The sequence below is a fragment of the Lytechinus pictus genome, unplaced genomic scaffold, assembly GCF_037042905.1.
Source record: "Lytechinus pictus isolate F3 Inbred unplaced genomic scaffold, Lp3.0 scaffold_137, whole genome shotgun sequence".
In the NCBI taxonomy this organism is placed as follows: domain Eukaryota; kingdom Metazoa; phylum Echinodermata; class Echinoidea; order Temnopleuroida; family Toxopneustidae; genus Lytechinus; species Lytechinus pictus.
Window position 1 is genome coordinate 40001 of NW_026974257.1, and position 18581 is coordinate 58581.

Here is an 18581-nt window from a genome sequence, read left to right on the forward strand (position 1 = left end):
TAGAATTACCACAGTTATCCATGTCCGGGGGACTCGATCCAATGAACCATAACTGATTTAATGAGCCATCCGCAGTTTCGCTCCGGGGAGCTTGCACGAAGACATGCATGGCTTAATCTTTGAGACAAGCATATGACTACTGGCAGGATCAACCAGGTAGCTGCCGGCGGGGTCCCGGGGGGACGACCGATGGCAGCTCGGGCAGGGCTCGCGCGAGCCGCCCGAATTCGTAACCTTCCATTTCTCTCCCTCTCGACGGCGGCCACGGGCCCGGCCGGGTGGGCGACGGGGGTGCGTGCAGGGGAGCGGGGCAGGGGGACGCTCGTGCTCGCCCGGCGGGCGTCGGGACGGTGCCTTCACCCGTTTCGCCAGAATCATGGGCTCACAGGGGGCTTGGCCGGTCCGAAGATCGAGGCAAGCTACAACCCCACGGGACACCAAGCTCCAGTCCACGGCAGAGAAGGACGTGTCCGCGAGGCGCGGGCGATCGGGCTCCCTCTGTTTCCCTCTCGTGCGTTGCGATCCCGTGCTTCCTGGCCGGACCGCGTGGGCCGTCGGTCTCTCCGGCGTTCTCTACCAACCGACTACCCCCGGCCGGCGGGCGCGGGGGGCGTACGTTGCGGCTATGGGGCGCAGCCCTCTTCCCCAGCCACCTCTCTCCATCCATGCCAACCTTGCCTCGCCTGGCCGCAAGGACCTCCCGGGGTTCCGTGGACGACCGGGGCTCTTCTTGCGGGCCGGTGCGAGGGCCTCATGCCTATAACGTAGTACTACGTGTGTTTTTCACGAGAGTGCTCGATCGCTCGAGACCACTCCCTCATATATCCTGCGGGTGGTCTGACACCCCTCCCCCTAAAACGACGCTACAACACGCGTTTCAATGGGGATTTTCGACCCTCCAGATCGTGCGCCAGTTCCTTTTTCCATTCACGGCGCTGTACAAAATCCTAAACCGGAAGTTGGCCCAAAAATCCGTTTTTTCTCCCGACGAGGGTGTTTTCAGCGGCCGGAGGGACCTTCCCATCGCCCGACTCCGGCGGAGGGCGTCCGAATCCCGCTGAAGGGCGAAAAGCAGCCGAATTTCCAAGAAACACCCCTTCCCTATATATGTCTCCGGAGACCAAACACCCCTCCCCCAAAATACCCCTTATAACACGCGAGTCAATACGAATTTTACCCCGAATCCAGGCTGACACCGGACGAGAAGGCGTCGCAGCAGCGGAAGCCCGGCCCGGCGGCGAGTGGCCCGGCCGGCCATGGGCGAACTCTAGACGCCGCGTCCGATGGTGCCCACCCCGGGGACCCTGCTCCCCTTGACGACCCCGTCTCCGCTGGAAAAAATCCGGTCAGCGGGCCCCCCGGCTCCTTCCCCGCCGAGCCCAGCCGCCCGGTCGAGGAGGGTGCCGCTGCCGGCCCGACCCGCCCGTGGAAAATCGAAGCACGGGCCCTGGCCGCCCCGGCACCCGGCCCACCCCGGGCAAACCCCGGACGCCGCGTCCGATGGTGCCCATCCCGGGGACGCTGCATCCCCGGGTGACCCCGTCTCCGCTGGAAAAAATCCGCCAAGCGGGCCCCCTGCTCCTTCCCCGCCGAGCCCAGCCGCCCGGTCGAGGAGGGTGCCGCTGCCGGCCCGACCCGCCCGTGGAAATTCGAAGGACGGGCCCTGGCCGCCCCGGCACCCGGCCCACCCCGGGCAAACCTCGGACGCCGCGTCCGATGGTGCCCACCCCGGGGACCCTGCGTCCCCGCTTGACCCCCTGGCAGCAGGACGAAAGACCCCTCCCGAAAAACACCGCTTACAACACGCGAGTCAATGCGAAATTCACACCGAGGGCGACACCGGACGACCCGACGGCGCAGCAGCGGAGGGCTCGGGTCGCCCTGGGCAAACCGAGGACGGCGAATCCGATGGTGCCCACCGCGGGGAGCCTGCGCCCTCGGACGACCCCGTTCTCGCGGGAAACAGTCCGGCGAGCGGACCCCCGGCCCCTTCCCCCGCTGTCGGCCGATCCGACGGTCAGAATCTCCTGCCGACTCCTTGCTGGGTGAGCGGGAGGGTCGGCTCGGCATGCGGGGCGCTGTCGGCCCGCTGCGTCGAGATCTGCCGGTCGGAATCGTCTGCCGACGCCCGGGTGGCTGAGCGGGAGGGTCGGCTCGGCATGCGGGGCGCTCTCTGCCCGCTGCGTCGAGATCTGCCCGTCGGAATCTCCTGCGTGGCTGAGCGGGAGGGTCGGCTCGGCATGCGGGGCGCTGTCGGCCCGCTGCGTCGAGATCTGCCGGTCGGAATCGTCTGCCGACGCCCGGGTGGCTGAGCGGGAGGGTCGGCTCGGCATGCGGGGCGCTCTCGGCCCGCTGCGTCGAGATCTGCCGGTCGGAATCTCCGGTGAGCAGCCAGAAGTGTTCACATACATTACAAAAAGGTACTGTGCCGCCTCCAAAGAGGTTTAAAATGCATGTGTGTTGTTTGCATTTCATCGCAGTGTGAAAATTTCCTTCCCATGATAATAGCATGAAGTATTAGCATGTCGAATCCCAAAAGAATTGAATTAGATGTGTGTAATCAAAGTTTCATTGAAGGCAGTTCAGTATTTCAAAAATATCTTTTCAAAATCAAGCATGAAGTAATGACATACTTTCCGAAAAACGACTGTATTGTGTCCAAAAAAGATTTTAATCACACGTTGCAATCGATGGTACCTCACGAATGCATACCTTTTTTAACCAAAAAAATAATAGTTACTGTATTACCACCAAAGAAAAATGTTCTAAGATGTGTCCACCCATCACGTACCATTACAAATTTCATTCAAATAATCTGCATGTAGTATAATTCACATATCAGCTCCAAAAATCACTGCATTCCCCCTGTATTGTCTTATCAGCATTTCAGTATAGTGTAACAATTTCATTGGAACAAGAAGAGCATGGAGTATTACCACATAAAATCCTGGCTGGCCTGGCCATCCTGTCGAAATAAAAATGAAAATGTAAATTAAAAAAAAAAAAAAAGCCCCCGGCAGACAGAGTCCAATTCCATGGACCTGCCTCCGGGGGCCTGTCGGCATGCTGTTCGGATGTCTCCCGCTCTCAGGCCTCGGACAACTCTTGATTGCAAGAGCGACGCCCTGGCCTCGACGCACGGAGGACTGGCTGGCCTGGACATCCTGTCGAAATAAGAATAAAGATAAAGTTTTTATTTCAGAAAAAAAAGCCCCCGGCAGACACAGCGGGTGCCTTACCTCGACATACGGGGCCCTGGCCGACTGGAGGTGAGCTGTGTCCCGCTCAAGAGCCGCTGCCAACGTCGGAGTTGAAGAGCGGGTGACTGGCTTCGACGTACGGGGCCCTGGGGGTCTGGTGCTTGGCTGGCTGTCGCTCACGAGCCCCTGCCGAACCTCGGAGACCAAGAGCGGGTGCCTTACCTCGACGTACGGGGGGCTAGTGGACTGGAGGTGAGCTGTGTCCCACTCAAGAGCCGCTGCCGACGTCGGAGTGGAATAGCGGGTGCCTTGCCTCGACATACGGGGCCCTGGCCGACTGGAGGAGGGCTGTGTCCCGCTCAAGAGCCGCTGCCAACGTCGGAGTTGAAGAGCGGGTGACTGGCTTCGACGTACGGGGCCCTGGGGGTCTGGTGCTTGGCTGGCTGTCGCTCACGAGCCCCTGCCGAACATCGGAGACCAAGAGCGGGTGCCTAACCTCGACGTACGGGGGGCTAGTGGACTGGTGTTGGGCTGTGTCCCACTCAAGAGCCGCTGCCGACGTCGGAGTGGAATAGCGGGTGCCTTGCCTCGACATACGGGGCCCTGGCCGACTGGAGGAGGGCTGGCTGTCGCTCAAGAGCCACCGCCCACGTCGGAGAGGAACAGCGGGTGCCTAACCTCGACGTACGGGGCCCTGTAGGACTGGTGTTGGGCTGTGTCCCGCTCAGGAGCCCCTGCCCACCTCGGAGAGGAAGAGCGGGTGCCCAACCTCGACGTACGGGGGGCTAGTGGACTGGTGTTGGGCTGTGTCCCGCTCAGGAGCCGCTGCCGACGTCGGAGAAGTAGTGCGAGTGTCTGGCTTCGACGTACGGCGGGCTAGTGGACTGGAGGTGGGCTGGCTGTCGCTCAGGAGCCCCTGCCCACCTCGGAGAGGAAGAGCGGGTGCCCAACCTCGACGTACGGGGGGCTAGTGGACTGGTGTTGGGCTGGCTGTCGCTCAGGAGCCCCTGAAAACGTCGGAGAAGTAGTGCGAGTGCCTGGCTTCGACGAACGGGGGGCTAGTGGACTGGAGGTGGGCTGGCTGTCGCTCAAGAGCCGCTGCCGACGTCGGAGAAGTAGTTCGAGTGACTGGCTTCGACGTACGGGGGGCTAGTGGACAGGAGGTGAGCTGGCTGTCGCCCAGGAGCCCCTGCCGACGTCGGAGAAGTAGTGCGAGTGCCTGGCTTCGACGTACGGGGGGGCTAGTGGACTGGAGGTGAGCTGGCTGTCGCTCAGGAGTCCCTGCCGACGTCGGAGAAGTAGTGCGAGTGCCTGGCTTCGACGTACGGGGGGCTAGTGGACTGGAGGTGAGCTGGCTGTCGCCCAGGAGCCCCTGCCCACCTCGGAGAGGAAGAGCGGGTGCCCAACCTCGACGTACGGGGGGCTAGTGGACTGGTGTTGGGCTGGGTGTCGCTCAACAGCCCCTGCCCACCTCGGAGAGGAAGAGCGGGTGCCTAACCTCGACGTACGGGGGGCTAGTGGACTGGTGTTGGGCTGGCTGTCGCTCAGGAGCCCCTGCCGACGTCGGAGAAGTAGTGCGAGTGACTGGCTTCGACGTACGGGGGGCTAGCGGACTGGAGGTGGGCTGGCTGTCGCTCAAGAGCCGCTGCCGACGTCGGAGAAGTAGTTCGAGTGCCTGGCTTCGACGTACGGGGGGCTAGTGGACTGGAGGTGGGCTGGGTGTCGCCCAGGAGCCCCTGCCCACCTCGGAGAAGTAGTGCGAGTGCCTGGCTTCGACGTACGCGGGGCTAGTGGACTGGAGGTGGGCTGGGTGTCGCCCAGGAGCCCCTGCCCACCTCGGAGAGGAAGAGCGGGTGCCCAACCTCGACGTACGGGGGGCTAGTGGACTGGAGGTGGGCTGGGTGTCGCTCAAGAGCACCTGAAAACGTCGGAGTGGAAGGGCGGGTGCCTAACCTCGACGTACGGGGCCCTGGCCGACTGGAGGCGGGATGGCTGTCGCTCAGGAGCCCCTGCCGACATCGGAGAGGAAGAGCGGGTGCCTGGTCTCGACATACGGGGCCCTGGCCGACTGGAGGAGGGCTGGCTGTCGCTCAAGAGCCACCGCCCACGTCGGAGAGGAACAGCGGGTGCCTAACCTCGACGTACGGGGCCCTGTAGGACTGGTGTTGGGCTGTGTCCCGCTCAGGAGCCCCTGCCCACCTCGGAGAGGAAGAGCGGGTGCCCAACCTCGACGTACGGGGGGCTAGTGGACTGGTGTTGGGCTGTGTCCCGCTCAGGAGCCGCTGCCGACGTCGGAGAAGTAGTGCGAGTGTCTGGCTTCGACGTACGGCGGGCTAGTGGACTGGAGGTGGGCTGGCTGTCGCTCAGGAGCCCCTGCCCACCTCGGAGAGGAAGAGCGGGTGCCCAACCTCGACGTACGGGGGGCTAGTGGACTGGTGTTGGGCTGGCTGTCGCTCAGGAGCCCCTGAAAACGTCGGAGAAGTAGTGCGAGTGCCTGGCTTCGACGAACGGGGGGCTAGTGGACTGGAGGTGGGCTGGCTGTCGCTCAAGAGCCGCTGCCGACGTCGGAGAAGTAGTTCGAGTGACTGGCTTCGACGTACGGGGGGCTAGTGGACAGGAGGTGAGCTGGCTGTCGCCCAGGAGCCCCTGCCGACGTCGGAGAAGTAGTGCGAGTGCCTGGCTTCGACGTACGGGGGGGCTAGTGGACTGGAGGTGAGCTGGCTGTCGCTCAGGAGTCCCTGCCGACGTCGGAGAAGTAGTGCGAGTGCCTGGCTTCGACGTACGGGGGGCTAGTGGACTGGAGGTGAGCTGGCTGTCGCCCAGGAGCCCCTGCCCACCTCGGAGAGGAAGAGCGGGTGCCCAACCTCGACGTACGGGGGGCTAGTGGACTGGTGTTGGGCTGGGTGTCGCTCAACAGCCCCTGCCCACCTCGGAGAGGAAGAGCGGGTGCCTAACCTCGACGTACGGGGGGCTAGTGGACTGGTGTTGGGCTGGCTGTCGCTCAGGAGCCCCTGCCGACGTCGGAGAAGTAGTGCGAGTGACTGGCTTCGACGTACGGGGGGCTAGCGGACTGGAGGTGGGCTGGCTGTCGCTCAAGAGCCGCTGCCGACGTCGGAGAAGTAGTTCGAGTGCCTGGCTTCGACGTACGGGGGGCTAGTGGACTGGAGGTGGGCTGGGTGTCGCCCAGGAGCCCCTGCCCACCTCGGAGAAGTAGTGCGAGTGCCTGGCTTCGACGTACGCGGGGCTAGTGGACTGGAGGTGGGCTGGGTGTCGCCCAGGAGCCCCTGCCCACCTCGGAGAGGAAGAGCGGGTGCCCAACCTCGACGTACGGGGGGCTAGTGGACTGGAGGTGGGCTGGGTGTCGCTCAAGAGCACCTGAAAACGTCGGAGTGGAAGGGCGGGTGCCTAACCTCGACGTACGGGGCCCTGGCCGACTGGAGGCGGGATGGCTGTCGCTCAGGAGCCCCTGCCGACATCGGAGAGGAAGAGCGGGTGCCTGGTCTCGACATACGGGGCCCTGGCCGACTGGAGGAGGGCTGGCTGTCGCTCAAGAGCCACCGCCCACGTCGGAGAGGAACAGCGGGTGCCTAACCTCGACGTACGGGGCCCTGTCGGACTGGAGGTGGGCTGGCTGTCGCTCAAGAGCCCCTGCCCACCTCGGAGAGGAAGAGCGGGTGCCCAACCTCGACGTACGGGGGGCTAGTGGACTGGTGTTGGGCTGTGTCCCGCTCAGGAGCCGCTGCCGACGTCGGAGAAGTAGTGCGAGTGTCTGGCTTCGACGTACGGCGGGCTAGTGGACTGGAGGTGGGCTGGCTGTCGCTCAGGAGCCCCTGCCCACCTCGGAGAGGAAGAGCGGGTGCCCAACCTCGACGTACGGGGGGCTAGTGGACTGGTGTTGGGCTGGCTGTCGCTCAGGAGCCCCTGAAAACGTCGGAGAAGTAGTGCGAGTGCCTGGCTTCGACGAACGGGGGGCTAGTGGACTGGAGGTGGGCTGGCTGTCGCTCAAGAGCCGCTGCCGACGTCGGAGAAGTAGTTCGAGTGACTGGCTTCGACGTACGGGGGGCTAGTGGACAGGAGGTGAGCTGGCTGTCGCCCAGGAGCCCCTGCCGACGTCGGAGAAGTAGTGCGAGTGCCTGGCTTCGACGTACGGGGGGGCTAGTGGACTGGAGGTGAGCTGGCTGTCGCTCAGGAGTCCCTGCCGACGTCGGAGAAGTAGTGCGAGTGCCTGGCTTCGACGTACGGGGGGCTAGTGGACTGGAGGTGAGCTGGCTGTCGCCCAGGAGCCCCTGCCCACCTCGGAGAGGAAGAGCGGGTGCCCAACCTCGACGTACGGGGGGCTAGTGGACTGGTGTTGGGCTGGGTGTCGCTCAACAGCCCCTGCCCACCTCGGAGAGGAAGAGCGGGTGCCTAACCTCGACGTACGGGGGGCTAGTGGACTGGTGTTGGGCTGGCTGTCGCTCAGGAGCCCCTGCCGACGTCGGAGAAGTAGTGCGAGTGACTGGCTTCGACGTACGGCGGGCTAGTGGACTGGAGGTGGGCTGGCTGTCGCTCAGGAGCCCCTGCCCACCTCGGAGAGGAAGAGCGGGTGCCCAACCTCGACGTACGGGGGGCTAGTGGACTGGTGTTGGGCTGGCTGTCGCTCAGGAGCCCCTGAAAACGTCGGAGAAGTAGTGCGAGTGCCTGGCTTCGACGAACGGGGGGCTAGTGGACTGGAGGTGGGCTGGCTGTCGCTCAAGAGCCGCTGCCGACGTCGGAGAAGTAGTTCGAGTGACTGGCTTCGACGTACGGGGGGCTAGTGGACAGGAGGTGAGCTGGCTGTCGCCCAGGAGCCCCTGCCGACGTCGGAGAAGTAGTGCGAGTGCCTGGCTTCGACGTACGGGGGGGCTAGTGGACTGGAGGTGAGCTGGCTGTCGCTCAGGAGTCCCTGCCGACGTCGGAGAAGTAGTGCGAGTGCCTGGCTTCGACGTACGGGGGGCTAGTGGACTGGAGGTGAGCTGGCTGTCGCCCAGGAGCCCCTGCCCACCTCGGAGAGGAAGAGCGGGTGCCCAACCTCGACGTACGGGGGGCTAGTGGACTGGTGTTGGGCTGGGTGTCGCTCAACAGCCCCTGCCCACCTCGGAGAGGAAGAGCGGGTGCCTAACCTCGACGTACGGGGCCCTGTAGGACTGGTGTTGGGCTGTGTCCCGCTCAGGAGCCCCTGCCCACCTCGGAGAGGAAGAGCGGGTGCCCAACCTCGACGTACGGGGGGCTAGTGGACTGGTGTTGGGCTGTGTCCCGCTCAGGAGCCGCTGCCGACGTCGGAGAAGTAGTGCGAGTGTCTGGCTTCGACGTACGGCGGGCTAGTGGACTGGAGGTGGGCTGGCTGTCGCTCAGGAGCCCCTGCCCACCTCGGAGAGGAAGAGCGGGTGCCCAACCTCGACGTACGGGGGGCTAGTGGACTGGTGTTGGGCTGGCTGTCGCTCAGGAGCCCCTGAAAACGTCGGAGAAGTAGTGCGAGTGCCTGGCTTCGACGAACGGGGGGCTAGTGGACTGGAGGTGGGCTGGCTGTCGCTCAAGAGCCGCTGCCGACGTCGGAGAAGTAGTTCGAGTGACTGGCTTCGACGTACGGGGGGCTAGTGGACAGGAGGTGAGCTGGCTGTCGCCCAGGAGCCCCTGCCGACGTCGGAGAAGTAGTGCGAGTGCCTGGCTTCGACGTACGGGGGGGCTAGTGGACTGGAGGTGAGCTGGCTGTCGCTCAGGAGTCCCTGCCGACGTCGGAGAAGTAGTGCGAGTGCCTGGCTTCGACGTACGGGGGGCTAGTGGACTGGAGGTGAGCTGGCTGTCGCCCAGGAGCCCCTGCCCACCTCGGAGAGGAAGAGCGGGTGCCCAACCTCGACGTACGGGGGGCTAGTGGACTGGTGTTGGGCTGGGTGTCGCTCAACAGCCCCTGCCCACCTCGGAGAGGAAGAGCGGGTGCCTAACCTCGACGTACGGGGGGCTAGTGGACTGGTGTTGGGCTGGCTGTCGCTCAGGAGCCCCTGCCGACGTCGGAGAAGTAGTGCGAGTGACTGGCTTCGACGTACGGGGGGCTAGCGGACTGGAGGTGGGCTGGCTGTCGCTCAAGAGCCGCTGCCGACGTCGGAGAAGTAGTTCGAGTGCCTGGCTTCGACGTACGGGGGGCTAGTGGACTGGAGGTGGGCTGGGTGTCGCCCAGGAGCCCCTGCCCACCTCGGAGAAGTAGTGCGAGTGCCTGGCTTCGACGTACGCGGGGCTAGTGGACTGGAGGTGGGCTGGGTGTCGCCCAGGAGCCCCTGCCCACCTCGGAGAGGAAGAGCGGGTGCCCAACCTCGACGTACGGGGGGCTAGTGGACTGGAGGTGGGCTGGGTGTCGCTCAAGAGCACCTGAAAACGTCGGAGTGGAAGGGCGGGTGCCTAACCTCGACGTACGGGGCCCTGGCCGACTGGAGGCGGGATGGCTGTCGCTCAGGAGCCCCTGCCGACATCGGAGAGGAAGAGCGGGTGCCTGGTCTCGACATACGGGGCCCTGGCCGACTGGAGGAGGGCTGGCTGTCGCTCAAGAGCCACCGCCCACGTCGGAGAGGAACAGCGGGTGCCTAACCTCGACGTACGGGGCCCTGTAGGACTGGTGTTGGGCTGTGTCCCGCTCAGGAGCCCCTGCCCACCTCGGAGAGGAAGAGCGGGTGCCCAACCTCGACGTACGGGGGGCTAGTGGACTGGTGTTGGGCTGTGTCCCGCTCAGGAGCCGCTGCCGACGTCGGAGAAGTAGTGCGAGTGTCTGGCTTCGACGTACGGCGGGCTAGTGGACTGGAGGTGGGCTGGCTGTCGCTCAGGAGCCCCTGCCCACCTCGGAGAGGAAGAGCGGGTGCCCAACCTCGACGTACGGGGGGCTAGTGGACTGGTGTTGGGCTGGCTGTCGCTCAGGAGCCCCTGAAAACGTCGGAGAAGTAGTGCGAGTGCCTGGCTTCGACGAACGGGGGGCTAGTGGACTGGAGGTGGGCTGGCTGTCGCTCAAGAGCCGCTGCCGACGTCGGAGAAGTAGTTCGAGTGACTGGCTTCGACGTACGGGGGGCTAGTGGACAGGAGGTGAGCTGGCTGTCGCCCAGGAGCCCCTGCCGACGTCGGAGAAGTAGTGCGAGTGCCTGGCTTCGACGTACGGGGGGGCTAGTGGACTGGAGGTGAGCTGGCTGTCGCTCAGGAGTCCCTGCCGACGTCGGAGAAGTAGTGCGAGTGCCTGGCTTCGACGTACGGGGGGCTAGTGGACTGGAGGTGAGCTGGCTGTCGCCCAGGAGCCCCTGCCCACCTCGGAGAGGAAGAGCGGGTGCCCAACCTCGACGTACGGGGGGCTAGTGGACTGGTGTTGGGCTGGGTGTCGCTCAACAGCCCCTGCCCACCTCGGAGAGGAAGAGCGGGTGCCTAACCTCGACGTACGGGGGGCTAGTGGACTGGTGTTGGGCTGGCTGTCGCTCAGGAGCCCCTGCCGACGTCGGAGAAGTAGTGCGAGTGACTGGCTTCGACGTACGGCGGGCTAGTGGACTGGAGGTGGGCTGGCTGTCGCTCAGGAGCCCCTGCCCACCTCGGAGAGGAAGAGCGGGTGCCCAACCTCGACGTACGGGGGGCTAGTGGACTGGTGTTGGGCTGGCTGTCGCTCAGGAGCCCCTGAAAACGTCGGAGAAGTAGTGCGAGTGCCTGGCTTCGACGAACGGGGGGCTAGTGGACTGGAGGTGGGCTGGCTGTCGCTCAAGAGCCGCTGCCGACGTCGGAGAAGTAGTTCGAGTGACTGGCTTCGACGTACGGGGGGCTAGTGGACAGGAGGTGAGCTGGCTGTCGCCCAGGAGCCCCTGCCGACGTCGGAGAAGTAGTGCGAGTGCCTGGCTTCGACGTACGGGGGGGCTAGTGGACTGGAGGTGAGCTGGCTGTCGCTCAGGAGTCCCTGCCGACGTCGGAGAAGTAGTGCGAGTGCCTGGCTTCGACGTACGGGGGGCTAGTGGACTGGAGGTGAGCTGGCTGTCGCCCAGGAGCCCCTGCCCACCTCGGAGAGGAAGAGCGGGTGCCCAACCTCGACGTACGGGGGGCTAGTGGACTGGTGTTGGGCTGGGTGTCGCTCAACAGCCCCTGCCCACCTCGGAGAGGAAGAGCGGGTGCCTAACCTCGACGTACGGGGCCCTGTAGGACTGGTGTTGGGCTGTGTCCCGCTCAGGAGCCCCTGCCCACCTCGGAGAGGAAGAGCGGGTGCCCAACCTCGACGTACGGGGGGCTAGTGGACTGGTGTTGGGCTGTGTCCCGCTCAGGAGCCGCTGCCGACGTCGGAGAAGTAGTGCGAGTGTCTGGCTTCGACGTACGGCGGGCTAGTGGACTGGAGGTGGGCTGGCTGTCGCTCAGGAGCCCCTGCCCACCTCGGAGAGGAAGAGCGGGTGCCCAACCTCGACGTACGGGGGGCTAGTGGACTGGTGTTGGGCTGGCTGTCGCTCAGGAGCCCCTGAAAACGTCGGAGAAGTAGTGCGAGTGCCTGGCTTCGACGAACGGGGGGCTAGTGGACTGGAGGTGGGCTGGCTGTCGCTCAAGAGCCGCTGCCGACGTCGGAGAAGTAGTTCGAGTGACTGGCTTCGACGTACGGGGGGCTAGTGGACAGGAGGTGAGCTGGCTGTCGCCCAGGAGCCCCTGCCGACGTCGGAGAAGTAGTGCGAGTGCCTGGCTTCGACGTACGGGGGGGCTAGTGGACTGGAGGTGAGCTGGCTGTCGCTCAGGAGTCCCTGCCGACGTCGGAGAAGTAGTGCGAGTGCCTGGCTTCGACGTACGGGGGGCTAGTGGACTGGAGGTGAGCTGGCTGTCGCCCAGGAGCCCCTGCCCACCTCGGAGAGGAAGAGCGGGTGCCCAACCTCGACGTACGGGGGGCTAGTGGACTGGTGTTGGGCTGGGTGTCGCTCAACAGCCCCTGCCCACCTCGGAGAGGAAGAGCGGGTGCCTAACCTCGACGTACGGGGGGCTAGTGGACTGGTGTTGGGCTGGCTGTCGCTCAGGAGCCCCTGCCGACGTCGGAGAAGTAGTGCGAGTGACTGGCTTCGACGTACGGGGGGCTAGCGGACTGGAGGTGGGCTGGCTGTCGCTCAAGAGCCGCTGCCGACGTCGGAGAAGTAGTTCGAGTGCCTGGCTTCGACGTACGGGGGGCTAGTGGACTGGAGGTGGGCTGGGTGTCGCCCAGGAGCCCCTGCCCACCTCGGAGAAGTAGTGCGAGTGCCTGGCTTCGACGTACGCGGGGCTAGTGGACTGGAGGTGGGCTGGGTGTCGCCCAGGAGCCCCTGCCCACCTCGGAGAGGAAGAGCGGGTGCCCAACCTCGACGTACGGGGGGCTAGTGGACTGGAGGTGGGCTGGGTGTCGCTCAAGAGCACCTGAAAACGTCGGAGTGGAAGGGCGGGTGCCTAACCTCGACGTACGGGGCCCTGGCCGACTGGAGGCGGGATGGCTGTCGCTCAGGAGCCCCTGCCGACATCGGAGAGGAAGAGCGGGTGCCTGGTCTCGACATACGGGGCCCTGGCCGACTGGAGGAGGGCTGGCTGTCGCTCAAGAGCCACCGCCCACGTCGGAGAGGAACAGCGGGTGCCTAACCTCGACGTACGGGGCCCTGTAGGACTGGTGTTGGGCTGTGTCCCGCTCAGGAGCCCCTGCCCACCTCGGAGAGGAAGAGCGGGTGCCCAACCTCGACGTACGGGGGGCTAGTGGACTGGTGTTGGGCTGTGTCCCGCTCAGGAGCCGCTGCCGACGTCGGAGAAGTAGTGCGAGTGTCTGGCTTCGACGTACGGCGGGCTAGTGGACTGGAGGTGGGCTGGCTGTCGCTCAGGAGCCCCTGCCCACCTCGGAGAGGAAGAGCGGGTGCCCAACCTCGACGTACGGGGGGCTAGTGGACTGGTGTTGGGCTGGCTGTCGCTCAGGAGCCCCTGAAAACGTCGGAGAAGTAGTGCGAGTGCCTGGCTTCGACGAACGGGGGGCTAGTGGACTGGAGGTGGGCTGGCTGTCGCTCAAGAGCCGCTGCCGACGTCGGAGAAGTAGTTCGAGTGACTGGCTTCGACGTACGGGGGGCTAGTGGACAGGAGGTGAGCTGGCTGTCGCCCAGGAGCCCCTGCCGACGTCGGAGAAGTAGTGCGAGTGCCTGGCTTCGACGTACGGGGGGGCTAGTGGACTGGAGGTGAGCTGGCTGTCGCTCAGGAGTCCCTGCCGACGTCGGAGAAGTAGTGCGAGTGCCTGGCTTCGACGTACGGGGGGCTAGTGGACTGGAGGTGAGCTGGCTGTCGCCCAGGAGCCCCTGCCCACCTCGGAGAGGAAGAGCGGGTGCCCAACCTCGACGTACGGGGGGCTAGTGGACTGGTGTTGGGCTGGGTGTCGCTCAACAGCCCCTGCCCACCTCGGAGAGGAAGAGCGGGTGCCTAACCTCGACGTACGGGGGGCTAGTGGACTGGTGTTGGGCTGGCTGTCGCTCAGGAGCCCCTGCCGACGTCGGAGAAGTAGTGCGAGTGACTGGCTTCGACGTACGGGGGGCTAGCGGACTGGAGGTGGGCTGGCTGTCGCTCAAGAGCCGCTGCCGACGTCGGAGAAGTAGTTCGAGTGCCTGGCTTCGACGTACGGGGGGCTAGTGGACTGGAGGTGGGCTGGGTGTCGCCCAGGAGCCCCTGCCCACCTCGGAGAAGTAGTGCGAGTGCCTGGCTTCGACGTACGCGGGGCTAGTGGACTGGAGGTGGGCTGGGTGTCGCCCAGGAGCCCCTGCCCACCTCGGAGAGGAAGAGCGGGTGCCCAACCTCGACGTACGGGGGGCTAGTGGACTGGAGGTGGGCTGGGTGTCGCTCAAGAGCACCTGAAAACGTCGGAGTGGAAGGGCGGGTGCCTAACCTCGACGTACGGGGCCCTGGCCGACTGGAGGCGGGATGGCTGTCGCTCAGGAGCCCCTGCCGACATCGGAGAGGAAGAGCGGGTGCCTGGTCTCGACATACGGGGCCCTGGCCGACTGGAGGAGGGCTGGCTGTCGCTCAAGAGCCACCGCCCACGTCGGAGAGGAACAGCGGGTGCCTAACCTCGACGTACGGGGCCCTGTAGGACTGGTGTTGGGCTGTGTCCCGCTCAGGAGCCCCTGCCCACCTCGGAGAGGAAGAGCGGGTGCCCAACCTCGACGTACGGGGGGCTAGTGGACTGGTGTTGGGCTGTGTCCCGCTCAGGAGCCGCTGCCGACGTCGGAGAAGTAGTGCGAGTGTCTGGCTTCGACGTACGGCGGGCTAGTGGACTGGAGGTGGGCTGGCTGTCGCTCAGGAGCCCCTGCCCACCTCGGAGAGGAAGAGCGGGTGCCCAACCTCGACGTACGGGGGGCTAGTGGACTGGTGTTGGGCTGGCTGTCGCTCAGGAGCCCCTGAAAACGTCGGAGAAGTAGTGCGAGTGCCTGGCTTCGACGAACGGGGGGCTAGTGGACTGGAGGTGGGCTGGCTGTCGCTCAAGAGCCGCTGCCGACGTCGGAGAAGTAGTTCGAGTGACTGGCTTCGACGTACGGGGGGCTAGTGGACAGGAGGTGAGCTGGCTGTCGCCCAGGAGCCCCTGCCGACGTCGGAGAAGTAGTGCGAGTGCCTGGCTTCGACGTACGGGGGGGCTAGTGGACTGGAGGTGAGCTGGCTGTCGCTCAGGAGTCCCTGCCGACGTCGGAGAAGTAGTGCGAGTGCCTGGCTTCGACGTACGGGGGGCTAGTGGACTGGAGGTGAGCTGGCTGTCGCCCAGGAGCCCCTGCCCACCTCGGAGAGGAAGAGCGGGTGCCCAACCTCGACGTACGGGGGGCTAGTGGACTGGTGTTGGGCTGGGTGTCGCTCAACAGCCCCTGCCCACCTCGGAGAGGAAGAGCGGGTGCCTAACCTCGACGTACGGGGGGCTAGTGGACTGGTGTTGGGCTGGCTGTCGCTCAGGAGCCCCTGCCGACGTCGGAGAAGTAGTGCGAGTGACTGGCTTCGACGTACGGGGGGCTAGCGGACTGGAGGTGGGCTGGCTGTCGCTCAAGAGCCGCTGCCGACGTCGGAGAAGTAGTTCGAGTGCCTGGCTTCGACGTACGGGGGGCTAGTGGACTGGAGGTGGGCTGGGTGTCGCCCAGGAGCCCCTGCCCACCTCGGAGAAGTAGTGCGAGTGCCTGGCTTCGACGTACGCGGGGCTAGTGGACTGGAGGTGGGCTGGGTGTCGCCCAGGAGCCCCTGCCCACCTCGGAGAGGAAGAGCGGGTGCCCAACCTCGACGTACGGGGGGCTAGTGGACTGGAGGTGGGCTGGGTGTCGCTCAAGAGCACCTGAAAACGTCGGAGTGGAAGGGCGGGTGCCTAACCTCGACGTACGGGGCCCTGGCCGACTGGAGGCGGGATGGCTGTCGCTCAGGAGCCCCTGCCGACATCGGAGAGGAAGAGCGGGTGCCTGGTCTCGACATACGGGGCCCTGGCCGACTGGAGGAGGGCTGGCTGTCGCTCAAGAGCCACCGCCCACGTCGGAGAGGAACAGCGGGTGCCTAACCTCGACGTACGGGGCCCTGTCGGACTGGAGGTGGGCTGGCTGTCGCTCAAGAGCCCCTGCCCACCTCGGAGAGGAAGAGCGGGTGCCCAACCTCGACGTACGGGGGGCTAGTGGACTGGTGTTGGGCTGTGTCCCGCTCAGGAGCCGCTGCCGACGTCGGAGAAGTAGTGCGAGTGTCTGGCTTCGACGTACGGCGGGCTAGTGGACTGGAGGTGGGCTGGCTGTCGCTCAGGAGCCCCTGCCCACCTCGGAGAGGAAGAGCGGGTGCCCAACCTCGACGTACGGGGGGCTAGTGGACTGGTGTTGGGCTGGCTGTCGCTCAGGAGCCCCTGAAAACGTCGGAGAAGTAGTGCGAGTGCCTGGCTTCGACGAACGGGGGGCTAGTGGACTGGAGGTGGGCTGGCTGTCGCTCAAGAGCCGCTGCCGACGTCGGAGAAGTAGTTCGAGTGACTGGCTTCGACGTACGGGGGGCTAGTGGACAGGAGGTGAGCTGGCTGTCGCCCAGGAGCCCCTGCCGACGTCGGAGAAGTAGTGCGAGTGCCTGGCTTCGACGTACGGGGGGGCTAGTGGACTGGAGGTGAGCTGGCTGTCGCTCAGGAGTCCCTGCCGACGTCGGAGAAGTAGTGCGAGTGCCTGGCTTCGACGTACGGGGGGCTAGTGGACTGGAGGTGAGCTGGCTGTCGCCCAGGAGCCCCTGCCCACCTCGGAGAGGAAGAGCGGGTGCCCAACCTCGACGTACGGGGGGCTAGTGGACTGGTGTTGGGCTGGGTGTCGCTCAACAGCCCCTGCCCACCTCGGAGAGGAAGAGCGGGTGCCTAACCTCGACGTACGGGGGGCTAGTGGACTGGTGTTGGGCTGGCTGTCGCTCAGGAGCCCCTGCCGACGTCGGAGAAGTAGTGCGAGTGACTGGCTTCGACGTACGGCGGGCTAGTGGACTGGAGGTGGGCTGGCTGTCGCTCAGGAGCCCCTGCCCACCTCGGAGAGGAAGAGCGGGTGCCCAACCTCGACGTACGGGGGGCTAGTGGACTGGTGTTGGGCTGGCTGTCGCTCAGGAGCCCCTGAAAACGTCGGAGAAGTAGTGCGAGTGCCTGGCTTCGACGAACGGGGGGCTAGTGGACTGGAGGTGGGCTGGCTGTCGCTCAAGAGCCGCTGCCGACGTCGGAGAAGTAGTTCGAGTGACTGGCTTCGACGTACGGGGGGCTAGTGGACAGGAGGTGAGCTGGCTGTCGCCCAGGAGCCCCTGCCGACGTCGGAGAAGTAGTGCGAGTGCCTGGCTTCGACGTACGGGGGGGCTAGTGGACTGGAGGTGAGCTGGCTGTCGCTCAGGAGTCCCTGCCGACGTCGGAGAAGTAGTGCGAGTGCCTGGCTTCGACGTACGGGGGGCTAGTGGACTGGAGGTGAGCTGGCTGTCGCCCAGGAGCCCCTGCCCACCTCGGAGAGGAAGAGCGGGTGCCCAACCTCGACGTACGGGGGGCTAGTGGACTGGTGTTGGGCTGGGTGTCGCTCAACAGCCCCTGCCCACCTCGGAGAGGAAGAGCGGGTGCCTAACCTCGACGTACGGGGCCCTGTAGGACTGGTGTTGGGCTGTGTCCCGCTCAGGAGCCCCTGCCCACCTCGGAGAGGAAGAGCGGGTGCCCAACCTCGACGTACGGGGGGCTAGTGGACTGGTGTTGGGCTGTGTCCCGCTCAGGAGCCGCTGCCGACGTCGGAGAAGTAGTGCGAGTGTCTGGCTTCGACGTACGGCGGGCTAGTGGACTGGAGGTGGGCTGGCTGTCGCTCAGGAGCCCCTGCCCACCTCGGAGAGGAAGAGCGGGTGCCCAACCTCGACGTACGGGGGGCTAGTGGACTGGTGTTGGGCTGGCTGTCGCTCAGGAGCCCCTGAAAACGTCGGAGAAGTAGTGCGAGTGCCTGGCTTCGACGAACGGGGGGCTAGTGGACTGGAGGTGGGCTGGCTGTCGCTCAAGAGCCGCTGCCGACGTCGGAGAAGTAGTTCGAGTGACTGGCTTCGACGTACGGGGGGCTAGTGGACAGGAGGTGAGCTGGCTGTCGCCCAGGAGCCCCTGCCGACGTCGGAGAAGTAGTGCGAGTGCCTGGCTTCGACGTACGGGGGGGCTAGTGGACTGGAGGTGAGCTGGCTGTCGCTCAGGAGTCCCTGCCGACGTCGGAGAAGTAGTGCGAGTGCCTGGCTTCGACGTACGGGGGGCTAGTGGACTGGAGGTGAGCTGGCTGTCGCCCAGGAGCCCCTGCCCACCTCGGAGAGGAAGAGCGGGTGCCCAACCTCGACGTACGGGGGGCTAGTGGACTGGTGTTGGGCTGGGTGTCGCTCAACAGCCCCTGCCCACCTCGGAGAGGAAGAGCGGGTGCCTAACCTCGACGTACGGGGGGCTAGTGGACTGGTGTTGGGCTGGCTGTCGCTCAGGAGCCCCTGCCGACGTCGGAGAAGTAGTGCGAGTGACTGGCTTCGACGTACGGGGGGCTAGCGGACTGGAGGTGGGCTGGCTGTCGCTCAAGAGCCGCTGCCGACGTCGGAGAAGTAGTTCGAGTGCCTGGCTTCGACGTACGGGGGGCTAGTGGACTGGAGGTGGGCTGGGTGTCGCCCAGGAGCCCCTGCCCACCTCGGAGAAGTAGTGCGAGTGCCTGGCTTCGACGTACGCGGGGCTAGTGGACTGGAGGTGGGCTGGGTGTCGCCCAGGAGCCCCTGCCCACCTCGGAGAGGAAGAGCGGGTGCCCAACCTCGACGTACGGGGGGCTAGTGGACTGGAGGTGGGCTGGGTGTCGCTCAAGAGCACCTGAAAACGTCGGAGTGGAAGGGCGGGTGCCTAACCTCGACGTACGGGGCCCTGGCCGACTGGAGGCGGGATGG

The 18581-nt window shown here is 65.4% G+C and overlaps 1 non-coding gene across 1 annotated transcript in view; it reads right to left on the reverse strand.

The window, feature by feature from the left end:
• Positions 1 to 159, reverse strand: part of LOC135159001 (small subunit ribosomal RNA) — a 1817-nt gene extending 1658 nt beyond the window's left edge. Inside the window, exon 1 of the ribosomal RNA XR_010297762.1 lies at positions 1 to 159. This exon is cut by the window's left edge and continues 1658 nt beyond it. This is a non-coding gene — a ribosomal RNA (small subunit ribosomal RNA).
• Positions 160 to 18581: the final 18422 nt, after the last annotated feature.